General features: G+C 35.5%; 1 long non-coding RNA gene across 1 annotated transcript; it reads right to left on the reverse strand.

Moving 5' to 3' along the window:
• Positions 1–10,691: 10,691 nt before the first annotated feature.
• On the reverse strand, positions 10,692–11,541 carry LOC113296634. The gene is made up of 3 exons (XR_003333087.1): positions 11,418–11,541; positions 11,028–11,083; positions 10,692–10,903 (listed from the first exon to the last, which is right to left on the reverse strand). It is a non-coding gene; the product is annotated as an uncharacterized LOC113296634 (long non-coding RNA).
• Positions 11,542–14,293: the final 2,752 nt, after the last annotated feature.

Raw genomic sequence — 14,293 nt, forward strand, 5'->3', positions numbered from 1 at the left:
TTACTTGTTTGTTTTGCCAAAAGATTTTCTTGAATAAAAATCTGCGCCCAAAAAGGAAGATACACATACACTCTCACTTCCGAAAAAGGTGTTATTTCAAACCGAACTTGGGGTTGGTGTTAAAAAGTGCATTACAATAATTCGGGCACTGTTAGTCTGTTGTGCTATGGCTAACCACCAGGGCAGATCATGAAGCCGAATCAAAACCGAAACCAATATTATTGGTTTCTAAAAATCTACATCAAACCAATCCATTAACCATTGGTTTGGTTTTTAAATGGTTCCAGTCGGTTTCGGTTTGTCCCAGTAGTTTTTGATTAACAAATAATTATGTCAAATCAAAAAAAAAAAAATTACACAAATTTACAGATAAAAAAATCATAGCTGCCGATAGTGTTGGTTTACACAAATATACAGACAAAACAAAAAAAAAAGAGAATCAATAATAATTAAAGCTTACTCTAAATCTAGAGATCAAAAGAAGATATATAATATATATTAATTTCGTTATTGACAAACAACGAAGAAAGAAGAAGGGAAGAAAAAAGTCGAGTAGCAATAGCGGCTGTTGTAGTTGGGGGTAGAGAAGGGAGTCGACTGAGAGAAGGAGAAAGAGAAAGAGGGAGAGTATCATAATGAAATATTAGATTTATGATTTCTATTTATCCTCTAAATCAATGGGTAGAATCTAATACTTGTAAATCAACGGTATAAACTAAGTTTAAAAATTAATCGGTTTTCTAATGGTTTTTGGTTCGGTTTTAAAGGTCAAACCAACACTATCGGTTTTCCATTTTCTACACCATAACCAACCCATTATTAAATGGTTCGTTTTGGTTTCTTCCTAATTGGTCTGGTTCGATCCGGTTCCAGCGAAAAACCGAAACCAGGTTTACTAACCACCATTGCCTAGACAAGAAGAGACAAGTGGTGAATATGTGTGTAAATGAAGCAAGCTAGGCAGCTCTTCTCACGCAAGCTAGACATTTGGATACGATGTAATACTTGGCCTCCAACAGTGACACTTGTATCTACGATTATAGATTCTTGGTTCATTTGTAAATTACACGAAGAAGTTTGCAATAAATCTTTTTCTTTTTTTTTTTTTTTTTTTTTTTTGAGAGGCTCCCCCTTTAATGACCAATTTTCATTTTTGACTCAAGAAGGTAAATAAATTAAGAAAAATCATAACCACCACCAAGAGAGTGATAGTATGGAACAAAAATACAAACATCTCATTTATGGTAGAGTTTTATAAGAAAAAATTACAGTTATCATATGATACCTTCCCAATTATTCAAAACTGTATTCAAAGAGATACCATTAAAAATATCTTTACTTCCACACCAATCAAACACAAAGACCTTTACACTGTCAATTTCTATGTTTCAAAGTTAACTTCTCATTGCTTTCTGATTCCATCCTAACTAGTCTCAAGATTCAACTTTTGGTTTATCAATCCTTTCTTCTTCTTTTTTCATAAACATGAAGTTGAAAGTGTAGCTTACAAATGTAAAACTAATGATAGATAAAGCAAACACAAATTTATACCACCTTTTTCCAGAATTGAACTTGCAGGTTCCTTGTGGATTTTGGGCAAGAGAGAGACTTGCTAAAATGGGTGATTGAGTATTTGGATCCAAGTAAAGCCGGTCACTTGGCACGTCTTGAACGACTAAGGTCCAATTAGTATTGTTTACCTCGGATATGACTGGTCACTCAATACTTAAAAACTTACAATACATTACAATATCATCATTTACCAAGCCTAATGTTATACACATTCATACCAGAAAAAGAAAGTTTTGTATAAGGATGCAAGTCAACAGTCTTGAACAAGTGTAAAATATACGGACAATTTGTGATATTGTTAATTTGGTATGTTGCCATTCATATCACATCACACCTGATAGGCACATTTTTGTGTCTTATATAATCTCAATTGTATATATTATTAGTGTTAGATTTTATATATATTATGGCTTTTTATGTCCCTGTAGGTATTTTTGGAGAAATAAGCTTTTGCGGCGAAATTGGCTCGAAAAGTGGTTTTTGCGCTCGTGGGAGAAAATTACTATACGGACTCTCACTTTGGATAAGGGGTAACCTAATTACTAAGGGGTAACCCATTTTCAGGCATCTGCTAAAGGGAGACCGGCCACAGATAAGGGGGAGGTCACTTTCTTCCCAAATTCAAATAAAAAATTGGCGGGAAAATGTTCATCACATCTGCATGATTTTTGGGTGATGATTCGGTCGAGTTCCAGAGCGATTCAATGGATGAAATTGATTGGGTTTACTCCCTAGGCCTAAACAGGCCTGGTGAAGTCTTTGAATTGCACCCAAATTGTCTAGAAACCGAGTTGGAGCTAAACAGGGAAAGTATTTTTACACGGACCTTATTTTTAGAAGTTCTAGAGAGACTAAAGACCTAAAACTCTTTCCAAAGATACATATCTATGTAAGGAAGAGTTTGAGACAATCGGGAAAGCTCAGAAACGCGTGGAACGATTTAGAGAAGAGATTATTGTCGTAACTGCCAAGGAAGGAAAGAAGAGATTTCGAGGAGTTTTTGGGAGATTAAATCGCTCTGTTGGCTATATATAAGTTGTTGGGAGTTCAAGGGAGGAGGTCGAACAGTTTGGGGAAAGTTTAGAACACCACAGAGTCGAGAAATCGAAGTTGCAGGAAGTCGAGTTCTGCTGCTGCTGAAGAACACGAAGAACATTAGACCCTTCAGACCAATCTTTTATTCAACAACATATATTTTTTATCGTTTCCTGTAACAGCACCTATTGCAACAGTTCTCTGTAACAGTGGGTTCTGTAACAATTATAACTGTTACAAACACACTGCTTTATACCTCTTCTTCAATAAAACACCTTTTTGAGCTATGGATTATTATTTTGAGCGTGTTTTCACCATGAAGAGCTAAACCCCTTAGCCGAGGCGACGGAGGAAGCCATTGTTCCATGAAAAGTGGTATATTTATATTTTAATTAATTCTTGCAATTTCTTTTATGATTATCTGCATGGAACTAATATTGGAAAATTGACTTTTATTGAATGATTGTGATCCGTTTTGATGGAGCATGCTTAGTTTAAGACTTTTGATGTTTCATGCTTGATGTATACAATTGTTACTTCAAAAATCTACTAAAGGCAATATATTAGATACACTTTAAACTCAAAGAATTGCATGAATATTGATTAGATTAAATCACTTAATTGGTTAATGGTGGAATCCTGAGTCTCGGTGCTTTTTATAATCTTGATAACAACTTTATCTTGAGTTTTTATTTTAATTTAAGTCTAAAACAAATCTCCACAAGTCTGAGTGAACGACAACTTTACTACCACTTTCTACAACAACATAAAAACCACATCAATTTTTGGCGCCGCCGACGCGGACTTGTATTTAGATTTGTTTTAGGTTTTTTTTTATTTTTATTATTTTTTGTTCTTTTTTACGCGTTTTGGTATTTTTCGATTCTTTTCCGATTTGGAGCGAAGCTACAAGGGAAGAAAAAGTGTTATAAAAGGAAAGCATCGCCAAAGAAGGAAAGAAAAGAGGAATCCGAAAGGAGTGAAGAAGAAGATTTTGTATATAGTTATTTTGTTTTATTTTTAGAAACTGTAAATAGGGTGTTATTTTTGTAATTTTGCTTTTCCTTTTTGGACATTTTTATTTTTGGACTTTTTGGACATTCTTGGACATTATTTTTAAACCCTAGGGAAGGGACAAAATTAAATATCATCTGTTTGCAGGGAAGGACGACAGTTACGATACTGTCTCGGCCCCTCGGGTTCGTACACTGACATCGGAGTTCGTGGCCTGAGTCGACTTCAACGGTTCATCGCCCGTCTGGTACGGGAGGTAAGACTCTATCCACCCATGAATTCCCTGTCAGTGGGTTTTATTTTGTGTGACAACTCACACCCCTGCAATAGAATGTCGAACTGGTATTACAATAGCCAATACAACGAATATCAGACTGAGTTTCAAAATGGACGTTACTACTTTGACCATAGTGTGAATAATGGTTGGGAACATCAGCCTTTTGAAGGTTATGGTCCATACCATGGTGAGCCCAATTACTATCCACACGCCAACCGGTCATACGAGCAAAATTCCTCTATACTAGAGTCAACACGTAAGTTAGCTGAGTCGACACGTAAGTTAGCAGAAATGAATAACTTAATTATGGACGAAAGCAATGCAACGAGTGAACTTTCTTTCCTAGATTCAATCAGGAAGTCATATGAGTCGACTCAAAATATTTTGTTAGAGGCCCAGAACATAACTGCTCTTAATTTCCAATATAGTGTTTCCAATAGTACCTTTGAAAATGAAGATAGTTATTCACATAATCAAGATGACGAGGATAAAATTGGTAACACTACTTGTTTAGATGAGGTTCAACCATTTTCATGTTATTATAATGATGATTATGATGATGATAGTGTTGATGAAGAATTTGAAATAAGTAGTCATAATGATCAGGAATTTGTTACTCCAATTGAGCTTAATAATGATAATGTTTCTAGTTCAAATCCAAATAATTTTAATAATTATTCACTATTCAAAAGGACGGGGATTTGACTAGAGATACCCCCATTTTAGACGATGTAGTATTTCCTTTTGATTACGAAGCTAATAATGGTTTAGAGGAACGAGTTTTTCTGAGAATATTGTTTTAGAGTCTAGCGATTTAGAAAAATTAGTCTTAGACAAAGAAAGTGAACTCGTAGAGATGAGTGAGGATGAACCATACTTAGAAGAATCAATTGACCATTTTCAGGAATCTAATGACCTTGAAATTAGGGAAGTTGTGACTAGTCTTTCTAGAGACACTGAAAACTCTAAGTTTGGGGGTGATTATCATTCTCCATGTGCTTTAACTATTAGAAAGGTCCCTCACTTGGGACTTGACATACGTGCCTCAACCATTTTACAAGATTATCTTCATACACGTTTTCCTGAACCTAGTGATGTCCATAAGGAAGTTCAGTTGTTAGAAACCCATCATCTGGTTGATGTGGTTTACCCAGGCTATGATATATCCAGATTGACTTTGTTTTCCCACCAAATATTTTTCGACCAATTGTGGGAACATATAAGTTTCATATGTGTCAATTATTAAGTTTTGAGACTAAACCTAATTACTTTAGAAGATTAGGGTCGACACATTTGTTTAAGGAAGACCACCACTCTCATTGTGGTCAGCTGTGTGAGTCAAAACTGATTGACTTTAAGGATCCACAATTATTCAGGTAATTATTATGTTCTTCTAAGTTTTTACTTGAGTTTTTCCAGACTCTAATACCTGAACCGGACCTTAGCTTTGAGGAATTCCAGCGCATGAAAATATTTTATCTAGACCCTTTCATAGAGCCTGAACCTGAACCACAGCTAGATGTAGTTGTCTTAAACAAGAAACTAGACAAGGGTGCGCTTTATTTGTTAATTTTCTTGGCATGTTGCAAATTCCTTTTACTTGTGATAGCTCTTTTTGGTTTTGATGACCCACAGATATTTCGGCTATTACTTTATGATACGAGGTGATTAATCCTTTCTTATGTCTGGCTGAAGACGTTAAACTTAGCACTTCTTGGGAGGTAACCCAATCTCATGCAACACGGTAATATCTTTCCTTATCTCTTTTGCTTCAAATGGTAACAGTTTCTCCTTGTTCATGCTTTTAATTTTATCTTTAGAACATTGAGGACAATGTTAGATTTAAGTTTGGGGGTATGGGAGAAACTTTTTAGTTGCAATAAATAAACTTCAGAGCCTAGAAATTTATGCCTATTAAGTATTGCACTAACCAATCTAAGTGGATGGAAGCATTTTGGTTGTAGGAGTTGAGGAACCAATCTGATTAGATGGAAACATCTAAAGAGTCTATTCATAAGAGCACAGAGCTCAGGTGTTAGAAATAACATGGTAGTTTCGCCATATCTCGTTGAGTCCTTTTCACTTCTGTTTTTATTTTTCTTTTTAAATATGTTTCTAAGTGATTTGGTGGGGCTCACGATTCAAGTTGTTACCAATGCTAGGGTGAATTAGAGTGATTGAGATATTATTAAAAAAAAGTTGAAAAAAAGTTGAAAAAAAATAAAAAATTGAGACCAGACCATTTGACCAAAAGGAATAAATTCAATAAAGTCAACCACTGGTACCCTTGTATATGCTAATTGTGTTGACCTAGAGTTAGGTTATCGACCACTGGTACCCTTGTATATGCCAGTGTGTTGATATTAGTCAGACTAGTATCTTAATCCATTAAGATAGATTCATTTTGGCGGAGGCCTTCAGACAGATATGGGAAACGCCGTTCACTTAGTAAACATGAAAACCATCTATGTTTTTCTCTATATCCATCTTCTTGATCTATCCATGTGATTAGTTTTGACTCCGGATATTGATGTCCATAGTGCGACTATCTGAGTAGAGCTCTGTCACTTTATATGAATTTTAGTATGCTTGAGTGCAAACACGTGTACATCAATTGGAATTTCGCATCAGGGTACTTCCTCCTGTAGACAATAAGTATGCCAACCAAGGAGATTCTTTAGTGCCTTCCAAGGTTCTGCCTAGATAGCTAGGGTCTAGAGTGTAAAGGTTTTGTGGGTATATCTCTTGTAAGCCCTCCCGAGACTATAACTCGGCCACTAGGGCGACCTAGGGGTTTAAAGGCATGTTGCATACGCTAAATGCAATCGACGATGCCTGCAACAGTGAGTTAGGATTTTATTTTCTAGATTTGATTTGCTCGAGGACTAGCAAATAATAAGTTTGGGGGTATTTGATAGGCACATTTTTGTGTCTTATATAATCCCAATTGTATATATTATTAGTGCTAGATTTTATATTTATTATGGCTTTTTATGTCCCTGTAGGTATTTTTGGAGAAATAAGCTTTTGCGGCGAAATTGGCTCGAAAAGTGGTTTTTGCGCTCGTGGGAGAAAATTACTATACAGACTCTCACTTTGGATAAGGGGTAACCTAATTACTAAGTGGTAACCCATTTTCAGGCATCTGCTAAAGGGAGACCAGCCACAGATAAGGGGGAGGTCACTTTCTTCCCAAATTCAAATAAAAAATTGGCGGGAAAATGTTCATCACATCTGCATGATTTTTGGGTGATGATTCGATCGAGTTCCAGAGCGATTCAATGGATGAAATTGATTGGGTTTACTCCGTAGGCCTAAACAGGCCCGGTGAAGTCTTTGAATTGCACCCAAATTGGCTAGAAACCGAGTTGGAGCTAAACATGGAAAGTATTTTTACACGGACCTTATTGAGCTTATTTTTAGAAGTTCTAGAGAGACTAAAGACCTAAAACTCTTTCCAAAGATATATATCTATGTAAGGAAGAGTTTGAGACAATTGGGAAAGCTCAGAAACGCGTGGAACGATTTAGAGAAGAGATTATTGCCGTAACTTCCAAGGAAGGAAAGAAGAGATTTCGAGTAGTTTTGGGGAGATTAAATCGCTCTGTTGGCTATATATAAGTTACTGGGATTTTAAGGGAGGAGGTCGAACAGTTTGGGGAAAGTTTAGAACACCACAGAGTCGAGAAATCGAAGTTGCAGGAAGTCGAGTTCTGCTGCTGCTGAAGAACACGAAGAACATTAGACCCTTCAGAGCAGTCTTTTATTCAACAACATATATTTTCTATCGTCTCATGTAGCAGCACCTATTGCAACAGTTCTCTGTAACAGTGGGTTCTGTAACAATTATAACTGTTACAAACACACAGCTTTATACCTCTTCTTCAATAAAACACCTTTTTGAGCTATGGATTATTATTTTGAGCGTGTTTTCACCATGAAGAGCTAAACCCCTTAGCCGAGGCGACGGAGGAAGCCATTGTTCCATGAAAAGTGGTATATTTCTATTTTAATTAATTCTTGCAATTTCTTTTATGATTATTTGCATGAAACTAATATTGGAAAATTGATTTTTATTGAATGATTGTGATCCGTTTTGATGGAGCATGCTTAGTTTAAGACTTTTGATGTTTCATGCTTGATGTATACAATTGTTACTTCAAAAATCTACTAAAGGCAATATATTAGAATCACTTTAAACGCAAAGAATTGCATGAATATTGATTAGATTAAATCACTTAATTGGTCAATGGTGGAATCCTGAGTCTCGGTGCTTTTTATAATCTTGATAATAACTTTATCTTGAGTTTTTATTTTAATTTAAGTCTAAAACAAATCTCCACAAGTCTGAGTGAACGACAACTTTACTACCACTTTCTACAACAACATAAAAACCACATCAACACCCGCGCGCATAAAGGTGTTTTTTCAGCTCAAGTAGGAGAAGATATCAAGAGATGTTGTTATAGTATGTTTTTTTTCACAATATTTAAAAGCTGAGGGATATTTTGGTTCCACCCAGGAATGACATCTCTTAGCTTATTTTAACGCATAAGTTAGTAGCTGAATTTAGTAGCTGAATTCAAATTCGCCAAAAGTACTAAGAAACAGAAGGGGAATAATTTTTATCGAAACTATGTATTCTAAAATTTGATTAGGTTGGTTGTCTCAGTATTATGGTAATCTTTAATTATAAGTTAGCAACAGATAACTTATTTTGTTTTCATGTTCGTGATGATGCTTCTTGACTTCCTAATTCACACAGATTCTCACTAATGACTAATGAGAAAGAAAACCAATCTTGCAGCTCAAAGTTTTGTAGCATCTCTTGCAATCCTTTTTGAAGCAGTACCTTCTTGAAGATGAGGATACTGCTGACTCTGACAGCAGTAGGTACCCAAGGTTACTGTCACAATTTAGCGATACTGCTGACAAGAGAAGATATACAAGGTCACTGCCATAAATAATTTAACTATTTGTTTTACCCCCAAGTTCACTGCCAGAAATGGTGAGTGAATAAAAGAGTACAAGAAATTCTCATGTCTTGCCTAAAGTGAAACAAGCTGTAAATCACATGACTGATCAATACATATCAGGTGCTTATCCCCAAGGGATTAAATCCAACTACACCTAGTGACTAAAGTCCAATCAGCTTGTGTAATGTCAGTTACAAGATCATCACAACGCTCTTAGCCAATAGGCTCAATCCCTTATGAGACAGTGTATCTCCCCAACTCAATCGGTCTACATTGCAGGAAGACATTCATGCTACAACTGGGTCAGCTGATATATCAATGCATCTCCACAACCAACATCGCTTTACTAATCAATGGTTCCCCCAGCACCATATTCAAACCTACGCGAGGAATATGTCAAGGTGATCTTTTGTCACCTTATTTATTTCTCAGCCTTCTCTCAACTCCTTAACAAAGCTGAAGAACACAAACATTTACATGGTATTAAGAAGGTAGCCAAAACCAGTTTAGCAATTTCTCATGTATCTTTGCGCACAATTGCATTGTCTTCCTTCATGCAAGTCCTACTGAAGTTAGTTATTTACAACAGCTTGGATCTCAATTCAGTTCAGTATCACAGCAGGTAGTGAATTAAAACAAATCCACGCAGTTTTCTTCAGCAAAAGACTCCTAGAGCTCAGTGCAAAGAACTAGCTAACACTTGACAAATGAAGCAAATGGCATTAGGGAAAAACTATTTGGAGATCTCATGCATAGATCTAGATAGAAGGATGGTGAAGCTATTCTTACTCAGGTACATAGCAAACTTCTAGGTTGGCAAGGAAAAATGATATCCCAAGCTGGCAAAGCCACTCGGCTCCAATCTGTTCTTAGTACAATGGGTATGTGCCAAATATTAAAAGTTTAGCTTCCAAAGTCTGCTCCTCACAAATGGATCAAGTTTAGAGATCTTATTGGTGGGGAAATCTACAACACAAGAAACCATTGCATCTTCTTTCCTGGGACAAACTATGTTTACCAGGGATTCAAGAATCTCTTTTGTTATAATGAAGCTAATCTTACCAAATCAGCTTGGAATTTAATTCACAATCAAGATGATCTATGGGATAAAGTATTGAAGAGTAAATATTTCTTTTGTTTTGAACTGTAAATGTAAAATATTTCCCATATCATGATCTTCTTCAATCTCCCTCTATGATACAAGGTTCATGGATATGGCAAAGCAACACAAGTGGTACAGCGCAACCAACCAATTTAAACTATATTGAGTCCATGACTATGCCCTATCAGTAAATGTGAGCACACTGTTTTACATTCTCGAAATCTATGATATATTTTCTTATAAACATTGTTGAAACTTCAGCAGAAAAGTACCGAAAGATCACGAAACAAGACCGAGGGTGAGCAGCTAATGTGTTCAGCACGAAAGGCCCTACCTATCTTGCCAAACCTAAGATCCTCTAGTTATTGCTCTTTTAGATACGGTTATGTAGAAGAAAAATAACCAAGCTATTTTTAGTTTACCGTGAAGCACAAGATAAGCAAACTTTAGGACTCTACAACATTATAAAAGTATCGTATTCCACTGTAAACATTGTGTCCAACTGAAGATATTTATGCACAGATTTGTCTCTTTCACAATCAGTGCTTCCACTTCTCTATGTATTGCATTCAAATCTGTAATGAGATATAGTTTGAAAAACACACTCATAACCTCAACTTAAAATAAGCAGATAGAGTATATGATGCAGGGACAGATTTTCCTGTAAAATGTAACTTGGCCTAAGCCAAAATTTACAAAAATTTGGTATGGGAGCCTAGCATTGCCCAGTATTGGGGTGATACGTAAGATATAATGTTACATACACCATTTGATGTAGCCACCTTTACGCACGGCGATCTACAGCCAAACCACCAACTCAGTAGCTAAATTACCAGTCATTCCTTAGGTTCACAATGACAGCTTTAGGTTTCAGAGGATTCTGTTTCTGATGTAAAAAGGTTTGAGTTTTCTTCAGTATCCTCAAACCTGGAAACATATTTTGCATTACTAGCTTAAGTAAAACTGAAATGAATGCATATGTCCAAATCAAATTCATGTGCTTTGGACTAGCTTGCAAACATACTTCAGTATGACAAGTTCATGATCTTACCACAGTTTCAGTGCATTCACAGTTTTGTTTCTAGTGTGGAGGGTTTTCTTCTTTATCTGCTAAGAGGAAGGTAAGATCTAATCAATAAAAATTTGTCATGGGAGACCAATAACGAATACTAGTATTCATTCTAGGAGTAGTGTGTGTATTTTTTCAGTTAGCATGTATTCTGTTAAGCGCATTACAGAATTTATTTAAGGAACACAAAATAACACAGTTTATACGAGCCTACTGAAATAACAGAGATAAATAAGATCTAGGTGAGCACCATAAAAGACTGATAGATGCCCAATATAGGTGCAGACGCGTTTGTTTTTGTACCGTTTAAAAATAATCAAGGAGAAATCTAACACACAACATTTATTGCTGATAATGCTCAAAAAAATGTACCTCTAGTTTGTTTCCTTAGCCATTGGTCCTTCGGTGGTAAGCAATTGAGTTAACTAGATGCACTAACACTTTCAGTTGAGACAAAATTGACTGCGGCCTTTATACATGATTGCACCTGAAAACTCTGGCAACATAAGCCAGTAAGAAATTCTACATTGTTTTTGTAATCAAGCTTCGCCAACATAGATATAATTTGTTACACAAAAAAGAATGACATCGCTACATACTGCAAGATTTCTTACTTGATGTGGACAGCCAGCTGTAATGAAGCTGCCTCTAAATACACCAAACCCAAATGCCCCTTCTACGAATTCAAGAAATTCACAACAAGGGTATGTAATTTGAAAAGCATCCAAATTCCTCCTTGAGCTTCCTCTTATACTTTGCACTCAGATTAAAAAGTCTGTCAGGAATTGGGCAATAACCTGTAACATGAAGAAAAACAACTCGCAATACAAAGCATGCATAACAATTCACTAGACAATTCTGGCAAATTACACTACTATTGCACAATTTTGGCCAAGAAATTTAACTTTCACCAGATAAAACTAAGGTGCAAATTAATCTGACACATCAATAAAAAAAAAACTAAACCAGTTCCATTGATCATTAGCATTAACTGTCACTCCACACTTTGGTATACCAAGTCTATTCAAAAACAAACAAAGGAATCTAGATTTTATCAGATAAATCAGAAAGACGAATAAAAACTCCTTCGGGTTTTTTCTCTTCCACCTTCTTGATGCGGAAGCTAATACCACCCCTAGAGTACAACTGGTATTCAGTAAATAATCCAAACTTCCTGTTTTCTACCATCGTCCCCATCCATTCCCTTTTCTCCTTTCTATAAGCTTCTGTCTTTTTTGCCTCTTCTTCTGTCTCTCCTTTTCCTCAGCTCTTCTTTCCTTCTCAAGCTTTTCTTGATTCTTAATTATCTCTTTCTCCCTGGCTCTTCTATCCTGCTCAAGCTTTTCCCTGTTCTTCATCTTCTCTTTTTCCTTGTCTATTATCTCCTGATCCACCAGTTTTTGCATTATTTGTTTCCGTACTTCATCTCTTTGCATCTTCTTCTCTCCTAATTCTGATTCTAGTATCATCGGATATTTTCTTGAGTCATATCTCTCCTTCTCTTCCCTAAGGTTGGCAAGGGTCTGCTCTCCATAATAGAAGGTCAGACTCACAGCGATGACCGATATGGTAGCACCAAACAATACACCAGGGTTGATTTTAGTTTTTGCCAGACGATTTAATTCCTTCCAGACCATTGGCAAAATGTTCCTCCTGTCCCTAGAAACTATGAACTCCTCCGTATTGTTAAAATTAATTTTGTGAACATCAAACAGTTGGAATCCCACTTTAACCTCTTTTATGAAAAAAAAAAAAAACATTAAAAAACATTAAAAAAAAATCAATAGTGAAAAACAGTAATAAATCAAAGAAAAAAAATAAAAAAGAAGAAGTACCTATTAAAGTTTATAACAAATTCCATATTCTCTAAAGGGAGCCGAGATGAGGTATAGACATCGGTTTCACCATCGTACATCAGTTTACACCCATCAAAATGAAGAGAAAAGAGTTTCTGGAGTATATCTGCAATGTCTTCAGATTTCAAGTCTTTTGAAATAGGAATCTACACACAAAAAAAAAGAGAAGGAAAAAAAAGAAATGTGAGAAAGCCCTAAGAAGATTCAAATCAGAAAGCAGAAAAGAAAATGATCATAAATATTTACCTTGTACTCATGAACTCCACCATCACACATAGCAACACCTTGGTTCATATTAGTTTTACCACTACCAGGATCACCACCATTTACAGAGTTGACAGACATTTTGAGAGAAACAGTGGTTGGTTTTGGGAGAGAAATGGGTTTTTGTGAACAGAGAGGGTTGGTTTATATGGGAGTGAGAGAGAGAAGACGAGGGTTTTGTATCTGCTTTTTGGACTTTTGGACGACGTTGCAGCTTTTATTTTATTTTGTACCTTTTTAGTTTTTATTCAAAGTTGTTAGTATTAAATTTTAACTAATTGATCTACAAGATTATTTACTACAAGGTCGTTAAGAGAAATGTAGTCGTAGTCTCATGTTTTTATATTCCCTCCGTCTCAAATTAGTTGAGCTATTTGGTTTTGAATTTTATCCCACAAATAGTTGAGCTATCTCACTAATCAAGGGGACATTTCCAAAACTACCCTTTTAATTGATTATTGTTACTATAAGAAATATGTATAATTTGATAATCATGTTTATACTCGTTAAGTAGGTGTTTTAAAATGCTTTTCAACGGTATAAAATTTACGAAAAACCGTGATATAGTTCAAGAGATAAATCATTCATAAGTTTTACTAGTTATCATCCATAAGGATATAATTGTAAAAAATACTTAAACATACTCCAATTTTCTCCTTACCTTAATAATTGTGCAAACTACAAATAATTCAACTAATTTGGGACGGAGGGAGTACTAAATAATGAAAGAAATATGAAGGAAGGATCTCTTCATCTTCATTGAGTTATAACATACACAACCGGCGAAAAAGTTTAAAGAGGTAAAAAAATAAATAAAATTGGATCTCAATAAACTCTATGACAAAAATATTTGGTTTCGGTTTGTACAACGTAAAATTAAAAGATCATATGTTGAAAACATAAGAAAATGCTAAAAATAAGCATATAAATCAAGGGAACGAAAGAAACGGACAGTAATTAGTCACTGAAGGAAACATGTTTAGCACGCCATATTTCCCTCAAGGAAACGGTCGGGCGGAAGTTATAAACAAGACTTCATTGTCGAACATAAATAAAAAGCTTGATGTTGCTAAAGGAAGATGGGCAGATATACTGCATAAAGTGTTATGGGCCAAAAGATCAACCAAA

The sequence above is a fragment of the Papaver somniferum genome, chromosome 7, assembly GCF_003573695.1.
Source record: "Papaver somniferum cultivar HN1 chromosome 7, ASM357369v1, whole genome shotgun sequence".
NCBI lineage: Eukaryota > Viridiplantae > Streptophyta > Magnoliopsida > Ranunculales > Papaveraceae > Papaver > Papaver somniferum.